At 32.0% G+C, this 13,940-nt stretch overlaps 1 pseudogene; it reads left to right on the plus strand.

Moving 5' to 3' along the window:
* The first annotated feature begins 10,377 nt into the window (after positions 1-10,377).
* On the plus strand, positions 10,378-12,933 carry LOC120138427 (annotated as a pseudogene).
* Positions 12,934-13,940: the final 1,007 nt, after the last annotated feature.

Raw genomic sequence — 13,940 nt, forward strand, 5'->3', positions numbered from 1 at the left:
TTTAATAATAATAATAATAATAGTAACTTTAATCTAATATAATTTTATTCTAATATGTCACATATTGTTTTATTTATGTATTTTATTTTTATTTATTTTGAATATCTATATTTGCATATGTAGAGAAAATGAGCAACAATTTTTTCATGATTGTCCATTATAATGGACAAATTATGAAAAATGAGGTCGAAGTTAGTTTCAGTCTGAAGGACCTATAAATATGATGTTTAAAAGGGACATCACATTTATAGAAATGAATGAGATGATTGGAAGGAAAATCTGAGCTACAATTGATGGTTTGAGGTACAGGTTTATGGTATGTCCAAATCCAGTCATGTATGATGCAATATCACTTGAAGAAGATGATGATATTACAACTATGATTGAATTGCATGACTCAACAAATATTGTAATTATTGAGTTATTTGTTGAGGTGTGTAATATATCTGATTTTCCCGGGTCATCAAGAAATATGATTGGAACTTTATCTTAAATGGCTTTCAAAAGTCAGATTGAGAATATGACATATAGTTATATAAACAGTTTCGTGGCGATGTTGGAAAGTGAAAACGAAGTCGGTGGAACATCTGCAGTCGTAGAGTATGTGGCAAGAAGCATACATCATCCGCATTACATTATTGATGTTGACACTGAAAACACTGAGAAGAAATACATGATGATACCAGTGAAGATGAAGAAACTGAGGAACTCGTTTTGGCTGAGGATGATGATATTTTCAATGGTGATGAACTTGGTATGACCATTGATGAATAACCGACATCGTATCAACCTACCCCTCACATGCAAAGATAGATTATGATGCGATGAGGGCACCTGAATTCTCGGAGATGCCATTTAACTTCTGGCCATATGACTGAATCATCTAAATACTCTGGTGAATTATCAGTTGGGAAGCAATTTAGAGGAAAAAAAAGAAGCTACACTGGCGATTAAACAATATTGCATAAAAGGTCATGTAGATTTCAAGATTGTAGAGTCCAACCAGAAAACTCTGTACGCGAAGTGTGTTAAATATAAGCCTGAGTGTAAGTGGCTGATTAGAGTGTCCAAAATGCATAGGCAATATGCTTGGGTCATCACAAGGTACAATGGTCCACACACATGTATGTAAAACTCTATCGAACAAGACCACCGACTATTGGACTCTGATATAATATGCCAATATGTAAAGGTGTTGGTTGAACAAAATCCAAGGATCCATTGCTCGGTGTTAGCCACATATATTCGAGACCAATTGAGATACAATGTAAAATACAAAACGGTTTGGCATGCGAAGGAGAAGACAAGGAGGTGTTATATGGCGATTGAGATACATCATACAATGAGCTATCTGATTTTTTACAAGCTATGAAACAATTCATACCTAGAAAGTCTGAGACCATGCATGCATACAACCTAGAAAGTCAACTTATTTAAGGGAAGAGAATATTTCATAGACTCTTTCAGGCATTTAAGTCATGCATAGAAGGTTTTCCATTTTGCAAACGTATGGTCCAAGTAGATGGTACGTGGTTATACGATCAATATAAACATATACTATTGATAGTAATTACAGGATGGTCAACGAATATCTTCTAGATATCATTCGCCATTGTTGAAGGAGAGACGACAGAGGCTTGAGATTTCTTTTTGACTAATCTACGTAAGTATGTCGTCTGAGAAGATGGAGTTTACTTGATATCCGATCGAGAAACATGCCTTTTGGAAGCAATTGAATGCCTGAAAAGTCGTTGGACAACTCTACATGTATATCCTACATATTATATCGCCATATTGGTAAGAATTGTATTGAGAAGTTTCATAACAGTTCATTCGTAGTAAGATAGTCAGCGTGGGTAATTTTTATTTTCAACATGAGTATCCATTTATCTAAAGTTTATTTCTAAATTGACGTTAATACAATATATATTACGAAACAGGATATGAACTACGCCAACCAAATTTTGATAAGAGATTGGAGAATTTGAATGTTACAAATAAGCGTGTTCGGAAGTGGGTGTCGCAAATCGAGCGAGAAAAGTGGTCGTAAGCATACGATAGTGGTTGACGATACGAAACATGATAATAAACCTTGATGAGGCCATTAATTCAGTACTAAAAGGTACATGCCATCTCCCAATAGCAAGTATGTTGAAAGAGACATACTTTAGGTTGACTAAAGTTTGGTCTGATAAAGGGAAAGAGATCGAGTGTATGATAAATCGAGGTAAAATCTGGGCTCCGATAGTGGTGGAAGCAGTGAAAGCAAATGAGTGATTGGCAACCTCAATATTTGTTCATGATTAGATCGAATTGGACATACTTTTGTTATTATCGCATGCATATGTCGCAACGAATGATCATAACGAGAAATATTTAGAGTTAATTTACAACAAAGATTGTGTGATTATGGTCGCTTTCAAGCATGGAGATATCTGTGTGCTCATGCAGTCGCTGCATGTATGCATACTGGAATAAATCCATACACCTATGTTGATGATTGCTTTCACCTGCAGAGGATATTAAATGTCTACAACCACGAGTTCAGACAGATCCTAAATGAATCATATTGGCTGAAAAAACATCATGATGAATGGTTGCCAAATCCAATGCTTTGTAGAAGCCCAACGGGTCTACCTGAGTCAACTCGTATTAATACTAGTATAGATATTCATATTAGAGAGAAAGGTCAACAGAAGAGATGTGGATTATGTAAAGGTGAAGGTAATTCAAAAATAAATTGTCTAAACCTACCATGGTACAAGGCTCAGCATTAATCTTATTTGTATTTGAACACATAATTGAATTTCTGGCATATTTGTTGATGTTATATTTGAATGAATGTGATTAATATCAATATTTGAGTGAATGTGATGGATATTTATTGATGTTATATTTGAATGAATGTGATTAATCTCAATATTTTCTATGTGAATAATATCAATATTTTATTTAATATTAATAAAAATACAACAAATCAAGGAAGCTTTACAACTCCTGTCGGTGTCGGGTGTTGTTGAATAATAATGCTGAGGCACACGTCAGTTTTATTGTGGCCGTTGCGGTTGTTCAGGAGTTTGTTCATCATAATAAACCTTCTCATTTACCAAGGGCATATGATCCGATGTTGTAAATACATGGCCACCATCACTCTGCTCTCACACCTGAGGTAAAAATACTCGCATTTGACATTATATATATCATCTTATCAAAATCATATGTTGCTCCAAACATGGGAGAGAACATGGGTTATTGATGAGGAATAAGCTGAGGAGTGTAGAACGTAACACCAGAATCACCAAACACTTGATGAAATGATCTTGTACCGCCAAAAGATTTTAATGAGATATTATTCATTACCGTTTGTTCTGCTTCATGGTGAGATGAACTGCCACTCGCACTCCGTCTTGGTTTTTCAGCTTTACCAAAAATTTTCTTATATTGTATAAATTGACGTTTTTCTATGTTCGTTGTCAAGAACATCTTTCCATGTTCCCAATAATAATTCAGGTAATCTTAATTCTGGAAGTCAAAGTCGTTCGCTTGAATGGGAGTGAGAGTTGGCAAATATGAAGCCATGTTGTTCCAAAGATTGATATAGTGGGCATGCCTTACAACCCAATTCTCATCGTGCCTACCTTGTCCATATAATATGTGGAGAGCGTCACGATTATCTCGAATCTGCGAAATAGGTTGGTGGAAGTCGAATTGACTCAACACTCTATCGGAAAATTGGAACTCAACAAAAGTAAAATGGATCAATGATGTAGCAACACACTAATATTGACAACCATCCTAGACATGTTGCGACACGCACGATATAATTTCTCCATCATCGTACGACCTCTATATAAACTATAAAAGAAAATTATATAATTATTAATTAATTAAATATTACTAAAATTCAACTAAATAAATAAACAATATAAGAAACTAAATAAGTTAATTATATACATCGACTTTCCATTTAATGTCAATCTTAAATCTAAACTCTTTCATATTATTGTGCACCAACCTCGTTCCTTCTATTTTATGCCTCTATCTGTATACCAATCAAAATAAAATTCACTAATTATTTTTCCTATAAAAATCATTAATTAATTTAAGATAAAATATTTTAAATCAAAATATTACATTCGGAAGTGAAAAGTCAACTGTAGTTGACTAATAGGTGTTAATTGTGGAAGTCTGTGCCAGACCCATGATTGTAATAACATCAGACATCCACCGATTTCCATGTACACGTATTATTTACAAGTAATGATGCATTGCACATATCGCGGTACAAGAACGCCAATATTGTTGATCCCCAACTATACTGACATATATTCAAAAAGTTATACAAAAATGGAAGATATTGTGTATGAACAAGATTTACAGATTTATCGAGCATCAAGACTCCCCCAATCAACTGTAATATATATGCTCGAGTTGCATATATAATGTCTTACTCAGTACTATAACGATCGAGCTTAAACTCATTTGACAACCATGATATCCTCAAACACGACCCTTTTGTAACTATTTTTTTGGCACCTTCCCAAGGTGCCCCACACGTTTCAAACACGTCCTAATCAGTTTTTCCCACCATTGCCATCCCATTTGTAGGGAGCTCAAGTTGTAAAGTCACATCCTCCAAAGTGATCATACATTCACCACAAGAAAGATGAAATGTATGAGTTTCTGTCTCTACCGTTCAATTAATGCACTGATCAAACCGGGAACCAACTTATATTCTCTTACAAATGTTACATCGTAAAATCCACCATTTGAAAATTATGGACAATAAGATCATGTGGCTTATCACAAATGTTCACTCGACTACGAAAGACTCGTTGTTCGTCATCCTGCAAATTATTAATTTATGAAATTAGAATTAATTGATCATTCTCAAATAAATATATTATTCAATAATAATACTAGTGCTCCCAAATGACTAGAAATATGTCGATTATCTAGTCTCAAAAGAACATTTCGTTCTACTATGCTTCAACAAATCTATATAAAAAATTAAATATTTCAATTTATAATATTAATCATAATTAAAGAAAATTTAAAAAAAACTGTTAAATCAAAATAAATAGTCTAATTAATTTATATTTTCAATAAAAAACAAAACAATAAAATTTAAACTAAACTTATTAAACCACTCAAATACGATTTAATCTATAAAATAAAAATAATTAGTCTAATAATTTATATTACTCAATAAAAAATAATTTAAACTAAACTTACCAAACTACTCAAATACAACTTAATATGTAAAATCAAAATAAATAGTCTAATAATTATAATTTAAATTAAAAAAATTACACTAAAAATTACACGAAAATTGAAATTAAACTTACAAAACCACTCGAATCTAGTTTAATCTGTAAAATCAAAATAAATAATCTAATAAATTTATATTTCAAATAAAAAGTTAAAAATGAAACAATAAAATTTACACTGAATTTATCAAATAACTTACCAGACCCCTCAAATACAAATTATTTCTTCATTCAATCGAACATTTTTCTCCCCTTTTGAATTTCTCTCCCGTAAATGCTCTCTTTCTTTATCTTGACCTCACTCTCCTCCCCTCAGATTTTACCGCATATTCCCGAGGGCTTCTGCATAGACTGAAGACTCCGTGCACTCCACGCGTCTCTCCCTGGTCTGAAGACACCGTGCACTATTGGAGTCTTTAAGTTTGGCCTGAAGATGCGAAGCAGTCATGGAGTATTTGTGTGGTTATTGTAGATTTCACCCTAGATGGAGAAATAATTCCAGATGTGGCATATATTGGGAATTTTCCCCCACAACAATATCTAAGCCATTTTCCCCATTCTAAATATTACACTAATAATCATATTAATCCCGATATAACTCAATTTACAGTACATTTAAATATAAAAATCTGTTTCTCTTTTTCTCTATTTTCCATAGTCATTTTTCTTCTTTATTGTGTGATCAGTGACGACACCAGTCTTGGTACTGATTACCAATAGTCGATATTCATTATTTTTTTTTGCTTTATTATAGCGTATATTTGTTTTATCTTGTTTTTTATTCTTAATAATTCTACCTTTTTGACACGTATTCTTTTGCCTTTATGGCATGTTTTTTCTTTGTCTCTATAGTACGTTTTCGGTTGTTTGGCGTTGTTTTCGTTTATTTTTTTACAGGGTTGGATTAGACATCGTCACGACTGATCAAGATGACACTTATTTGTTATCAAAATGATCTTCCATGCTTTGGGTCATCAGATTGAATTTGGATATGCATTTTGCATTCGTGGATAGTATTTTCACATCGCTCAGTTCTGATTTGTTGTATGTCGATGATCTTTCAATAGCTTTATTTCTTTTTGCGGTATGTTTGCAGATGCAATCAGATTTGTTCATATTTATCTCTTGTTCAAGTTTATTTGGTTAGGGTTTTTAATATTTTTCTTGTATAATCATTGTGTGATCTTAACTAGCTAGTTTTCTTGTGTTTAGAAAAATATTCTTATTATATGTTTAGGTTACGATTGTGGATGTAAACCTTCATTGTAATTTGGTATTTTCTATTTTTAATAAAATTAGCGCCTTCTATAAAAAATAAAATGTAAAACTTGTTTTTTTTTTTCTTTTAATATAATCCTTTTACAAGTTTATTAAAACTATATATTGATAAACAAGAATTAATAGTATTGAAATGGATTAAAAGATTTGAAAAAGGAGTTAGTTTAATTATTGGACTTGTAATAGAAAAAGGAATGGGAATTTAAAAAAAGAAATAATAATAATCATAGAAGTCATTGTTTAAAAAATAATAATTATAGTTATCGATGCATTTAAAATTATTCGATTAAATAATTTATCATATTGATTCTCTCAATCTCTATATCTACATTAATATTACCTCTAGTTTTAAATAGGATAAGAAGATTATTAATAATTGTTACGTTTTTATGAAAGATAAAACTTGTATTTAAGAGTGCGTTTAATTCACGGAATGTAAGATTACCAGTGGTAATAAAAGATTACCAGGGAATAGGATTACTGGTAATGTTGTATTTTGTGTTTGGTTGGTTTAGCAAGAATGCAATATTACTGTGTTTGGTTAAAGTAATAAAAGATTGTTGGAATGTATATTTGACTAAATTGTCCTTATTATATATTTATTTTTTAACAAGTTGGAAAAATATCTATATATTTTCTTTAAAAATTTAAATTCATAAAATTTACATAATTTTTTTAAAAATTAAAAATATAAAATGGTTTAATAAAAGGGTAAAATTTTATTTTAATCCTTGAACTTTATATAAAATTTTAATTATATATTTTTTTGTAAATCTAAAATAGTTTAAGATAAATTTGTAATTTAACCTTCGTAGAATTTTTATTATTCAATGACAAAATAAAGATATTTTTGAAAGAAAAAAAATTAAGGTTATTTTAGTCCAAAACGCCAGTAATCCAATAATACCTAAGGAAATGGAAGTAATGACATTCCCGATAATATACCCCAAAAAATCAACTATTAGTAATGTAAATTACCGAGAATGACATTTTCGGCCAACCAAACGGGAGAATGTGGATTTAATTCCCATGAAAATCTTACATTCTTCCAACCAAACGCACGCTAAAAGAATATTTTAATTTTATTTTTATCTGCGTTTTGTTTTTTCATATTGAGATTGTACTATCTTCGTTGTACCTTGCGTTTTTAATTAATAAAAATCTAATTTTCTTTCTTTTTTTAATAGAAAAAAGACTTTCAAAATATCTTTCAATCAAATTGATTACCCTTACCAACTGCCTGATGTGGCTCCTGCATTCAACATTGATGATCATTTCAATAGTGTGATAATAGTGTATTTTTTCATTATTTTTTATGTAGTTTAATAACAAATATTAAATTGTTAAATGTTATTTATAATATTAATATTAATATTATTATATATGTAATTATAATATTTTAAATTTGTTAATATAAGAATTTTATGGGTATTATAAAAGTTTTATTGACTTGTATGTACATTTAATTATTTAATTGTTAATAAAGTGAATTCAAACAATGACGTTTTCGAATGGGTAAATGGGTGGAAGGGTAATCCTCGCCTCTGCAGTATTCGATTTGGATTAGTCGATCAATAGATCAGATATCAGTGAATAAAATAGAGTGAATTCAAGGAGTGCTTAGAGTAGTAAAAGATGTCATGATCCTTCTAAATGATACAAATTTGAACAATTTTATACATAAGATGTGCACATAAAAATGTTTAAAAAATATATTTTATTAGAAAATTGTTTGTTAAATACGAAACATACATTAATGAATTCAACTACAATCGTATCTTAAAAGAAGTTATATATATTAAATTAATTAACTTCACCTAAAATGATTTTTGCTTTTAATATGCACCCTTTCTATTATTTTATTTTGAAAATGTTCTCTAAATTAATCAATTTCATATATAAATATTTTTTATTTATAATTATATTTATTTCAAAAATATTTTAAAAATATTTTTAATGTAAATTAGCAATATATTAAAAGAAAAAGTTAATCGATTTTATGCATGCATAAATTTATATATAAAAATTTTAGGATAAAGTACACAAATGATCCCTCGACTATATAATATTATTTTGTTAAGTCCATTGACTATTAAAAGTTACAAAATGGTCCCTTGATTATAGGAGGCTGCTTTGTTGAGTCTCTTAACTATTAAAAGTTACAAAAGGGTCATCCGATTTTTCATATGTTCCAAACTCGTCATTGTCTGTTAGAAAAACTAACGGTTGTCTGAGTTACACGTTAACTTGCTGACCGCGATATGACAAAATTTGGTCATAAAATTATTTGAATTGTATAGTCGTTTGAGATTCTAGGATCAAATGTTATCATATCCCGATAAGAAGGTTAACGTTTAGCTTAGACAATTATAAAATTTTTAACATGAAAGGGCAAGTTTGAAACATATGAATAGTTGAGTGACCATTTTGTAACTTTTAATAGTTGAGGGACTCAACAAAATATCACCCTATAGTCGAACGACATTTTGTAATTTTTCATAGTCGAGAGACTTAACAAAACAACGTCATATAGTCGAAAGACCATTTATGTACTTTATCCTATCTATTATTATTATTATTATTATTTACGTAAATAACTAGATATAAAAGTAATAATATATTGAAAAACATTTTAATTGTTTCAGAAGTTTGACCAAATTCATACTTTTATATATTACTTATATAGATATAAATTATAGATGAATAACATACAATTCATACTTTAATAAAATTCACGTACAGAGAACAAGAGACGAATTAATTAATTTATTGTGATTTTCTTTCAAGTTTTCAAAAATCAAAAACTATAATTTAAATTAGAGTGTTTGACCAAACTCCATGTTTGGTCAACTGTTTTGAACTATTGTGTTTCTTTCATTGAAAATAAAAAAATCATTTTAAAATATCAAACTACTTATAGTGATTTAAGTACAAACAAATACGAAAATAGAAAATGACAAATTAAAAAATAAATTCGTACAATAAGAAAATGACTTTTACATTTATTTTTTTTAGGTAAAGGTCAACCAGAGAAGTCATACTTTACATATTTCAATAAATTTTTAATTTTTATGATAAAGTACACAAATAGTCCTCAATTATAGGGCTGTTTTATTGAGTTTTCTTATCATTAAAAGTTATAAAATGATTTATTTTAAACTAATCCTTAAAAATATAAATATTCCAATTTCATCCTTAAACTATGACTCTCATTCTGAATTGGTCCCCAAAATTTTGAATCTTTCAATTTCATCCAAATATGTAATCAATTCCAACCCTAGCTAAATCTAATTTTTTTTAAAACATATAATAATATAACTTGGCCTAACGATTTTATTAACAAGGGATGTGATTAGTATATACATATAATTTAGGATGAAATTAAAATGTTTGAAAGGTTTCAGGACCAATTTAAAATAAAGATCATAGTTTAGAGATAAAACTAAAATATAAAAGAGCTTACATACTATTTTAGAATAAAGTCATAATTTGAAAACGTGTGGTACAATTAACTCCAACAATAATGATACATTAATAAATTAATTTTATTAATTTATATTATTTATGCTACTTGGCTAAATTTAGTATAGAATTGTCCCATCGTAACGTGGTTGAGTCACAATGCGATTTTTATTTAATTTTCTTATAATTGTTGGTGGAATCATATCAAACATAAACCGATTAAAAAATAAATTTATTTCATTCAAAATAATCTTAAAAAATAAAAGTATTATATAAATTGAGATTGAATAATTGTTGTTCATTTTGTTTTCTTCATCCTGGTCAAAGCCACGAGCTTGGCAATGAACAAAGAACTAATGAGGTTGAAAGGCTTGAAAAAGTTGCAAATTCTCAAAGGGAGAAAAAAATAAGGAGATTTAGCTCAGAAACTTGCAAATAAAAAGCTGCTACTTTCTGGGGGGGGGAAATCTACTCAAAGCTCCAAAATTTAAGGTTAGCTTCAGTTTTTGATGTTCTTCCTTTTTACTTTCCGTGCTTTGAAAAACACTTGTTTTTTCTTTTGACTTTTCATCCTCCAAAAGGTTTTTTCCTTTTCTCAATTTGTTCATTCAATTGCTTGAACTTGTGATCCAGGCGAGTTTCGGAGGATTCATTTCATTGTATTTGAGTAAAGGAAGTTTAGGTTTTAGCTGAGTTTTGTGGTTTTGAATTTGATTTGCCAATGGGGGATTGTAAATCTATGGCTCCGCCGTTAGAAGGAGAGGAAAATTTAATTGCTGCGGCGGAGCATATAGTGAAAGCATTGGGTTCCAATAAGTATTTTACAAAAGATGTCAAGAAAATATTGGCAGATCTTGGTAGCCAATTGTCGTCGATGGCTACGATGGAGGATAACATGGTTGAGGGTAAGAAAAGTGGGATTGTAGAGCAGTTGAGTGTTGTTGAGGAGAAAATTATGAGTTTGGAAGCTGATGATTTTGTAATATGGGATTCGGGTCCTGATGAAGTTGTCCAATTTGTGACTGCTGTCGATGAAGCTCTAAAGTTGACTCGGAGATTGGAGTCTCTGTGCTTAAATAGCCAAGAAGAGAAAGATTGGTTATGCAGGGCTCATGATGTTCTCCAGATGGCAATGCAAAGGCTTGAGGATGAGTTTAAGCACATGCTTGTTCAGCATAGGCAACCCTTTGAGCCGGAGCTTGTGTCGTTTCGTTCAAGTGAGGATGATGCTCTTGAGGAGGGCTCGATAGTTTCTTTTGGTGACGAGTCTGTTGAGGAGTCAGCACTCAGAGATAGCATCAGTAGAAACTCGGAGGAGTTTATCATTGATTTGGTTCGTCCGGATGTGATTTCCGATCTCAAGTGCATTGCCAATTTGATGTTCAGGTCAAATTATTTTCATGAGTGTTGCCAGGCCTATGTCCTTGTTCGGAAGGATGCATTGGATGAGTGCCTCTTGAACCTCGAAATTGAGAAATTGAGCATCGAAGACGTGCTCAAGATGGAGTGGGGTACCTTGAATTCTAAAATCAAGAGATGGGTTAGGGCTATGAAGGTCTTCATTCGACCCTATCTTGCGAGCGAGAAGTGGCTCTGTGATCAGACTTTTGCTGAGCTTGGATCTGCTAATTCTGTATGTTTTGTTGAGGCAGCAAAGACTTCAATGCTGCAGCTCCTCAACTTTGCCGAGGCGATCTCCATTGGCTCTCATCAACCGGAAAGGCTTGTTCGAATTCTAGACATGTATGAGGTGCTTGCAGATCTTCTTCAGGACATTAATGCATTGTTTTCGGATGAGATTGGTTCTTCTATTAGAATTGAGTATCATGAGGTTTTGAAGAGATTAGCCGATACTGTAAGGGCGACATTTCTCGAATTTGAGAATGCCATTGCAACAAACACATCAACGAGCCCTTTTTCCGGAGGGGGAATTCACCATCTGACCAGATACGTGATGAATTACATCCGGCTTCTTGCAGATTATAACAAAACCCTAAATTTACTCGTCAAGAACCACGATGGAGCTGCCGCTACCCCGTTCTCCCCCGACACAAGTCCAGCTACAGAGGAGGAAGCATAACTAAAGATTTCTCTGGCAGTTGTTCTCTCAAGGCAATCCCTCTCCAATCACTCACTTCTGTTCTAGAAGCCAACCTAGATGAGAAATCGAAGTTATACAGGGATGCTTCCTTGCAACACTTCTTTTTGATGAACAACATACATTACATTGCTCAAAAGGTTAAGAATTCGGAACTCAGGCTTATATTCGGAGATAAGTGGATCCGAAAACACAACTGGAAATTCCAACAACACGCGATGAACTACGAGAGAGCTACTTGGAGTTCAATTCTCTCTTTACTGAAGGACGAGAGCAATTCCAGCTCCGGTTCTATCTCAAGGACCCTTCTCAGGGAGCGGTTGCGGAGCTTCTACGCTGCTTTCGACGATGTTTACAAAACACAGACGGCATGGCTCATCACAGACGCTCAGCTTCGTGAAGATTTACAAATCTCTACTTCCCTTATAGTGGTACAGGCATATCGAACATTCGTGGGGAGACAAATGCACCACATCGGTGAGAAACACGTCAGGTACAACGCTGAAGAGCTGGAGGATTACCTGTTAGACTTCTTTGAGGGATCCCAAAAATCATTGCACAATCCCCATAGGAGATGAATCTATGATACCAAAGTAAGCAAATAGCAAGTTTTTATCATTTTCGTTTTCGGTTTGATCAATAAACAGGTGGATTAAGGCAAATTCTCTATGAATCGGTCGAAACGAAACCGATTTCACTGCTTGTAATCCGATCTTGTAACTGTATTTAGATCAATGTGTTTTGGCTTGGATTTGCACGTTGTGTTAGCAGATTTTAGTTGGATCAGTTGCTGGTACAAACAACATTGATGGGTCAAATTCAATTCAAGGTAGTTCAACAAAAACTGGAAATTTCAATTCAACTTGCAAGTGGTCTCTTATCTGTCAGGAAATTCTTGGCACTGATAGAAAAGTCCAAGCCTACTTGTGGTTCAAGCCATTGAATAGCATTGATGAAATGGTCTACCCCGAGGCCCCAGCATTTATACCATAAAGTTCTTCGTTAGCAACTTACCATACAATTATTAGATTTGAACACAATAAAGGTGTAAAGTATACAAATGGTCTCCCGACTGAAAGATATTGTTTTGTTGAGTCCATCGACTATTAAAGTTATAAAATGATCTTTCAACTATAGGGAGTTGCTTTTGTCACGGCCGTTGTTCGGTTGGGTCTGTAATTGAGCTTCGACTTGGATTAAACAAATTGGAGTTGCCACCGATCATTTATTTTAAAACAAATGAGTTGATCGGATATCTTATTTCTTACATGATCTGCGTCTTTCCAAATATGTGTCGAATTCGGAAGTCGGTTACAGTCAAGGAAGGGTTAGCACCCTTGAACTGCCCTTTCGGTACTACGCAATTTTCAGTTGTCTTAAATTAAGAAAATTGTAATTTAAAATTAAAATGTACAAATACGATCTCAATTACTTACCTTAGATAGTTTTAAAGGTGTACCTTTAAGAAAGTCAAGAAACGTATTAGATAAAAAATAAAAATAAATAGAATTAAAGAAAATAAAAAACTGTTGAGTTAATCGATTGACGAATAGGCCAAGAGGGGGGGTGAATTGGCAATTAAAATTTTGGTGGAAGCTTTTGCAGAAAATTGAAAGTAATTGCACAGCGATTTAGAGTGGTTCGACTTTCTCAACCAAAGTCTACGTCCACTACCTTAGCTATCCACACTAAGGATTTTCCACAAATTCACTAATTTGTTTTTCTTTTGAGGACAAAGAGTAACCTTACAAACCCTCAAGAATTATACCTCAAATTCTTAAGAACACTCTCTCCCAAAGAGAACAATTCAAATTTGCAAACTTACAAGGAAA

The sequence above is a fragment of the Hibiscus syriacus genome, unplaced genomic scaffold, assembly GCF_006381635.1.
Source record: "Hibiscus syriacus cultivar Baekdansim isolate YM2019G1 unplaced genomic scaffold, ASM638163v2 tig00110691_pilon, whole genome shotgun sequence".
Taxonomy (NCBI): Eukaryota; Viridiplantae; Streptophyta; class Magnoliopsida; order Malvales; family Malvaceae; genus Hibiscus; species Hibiscus syriacus.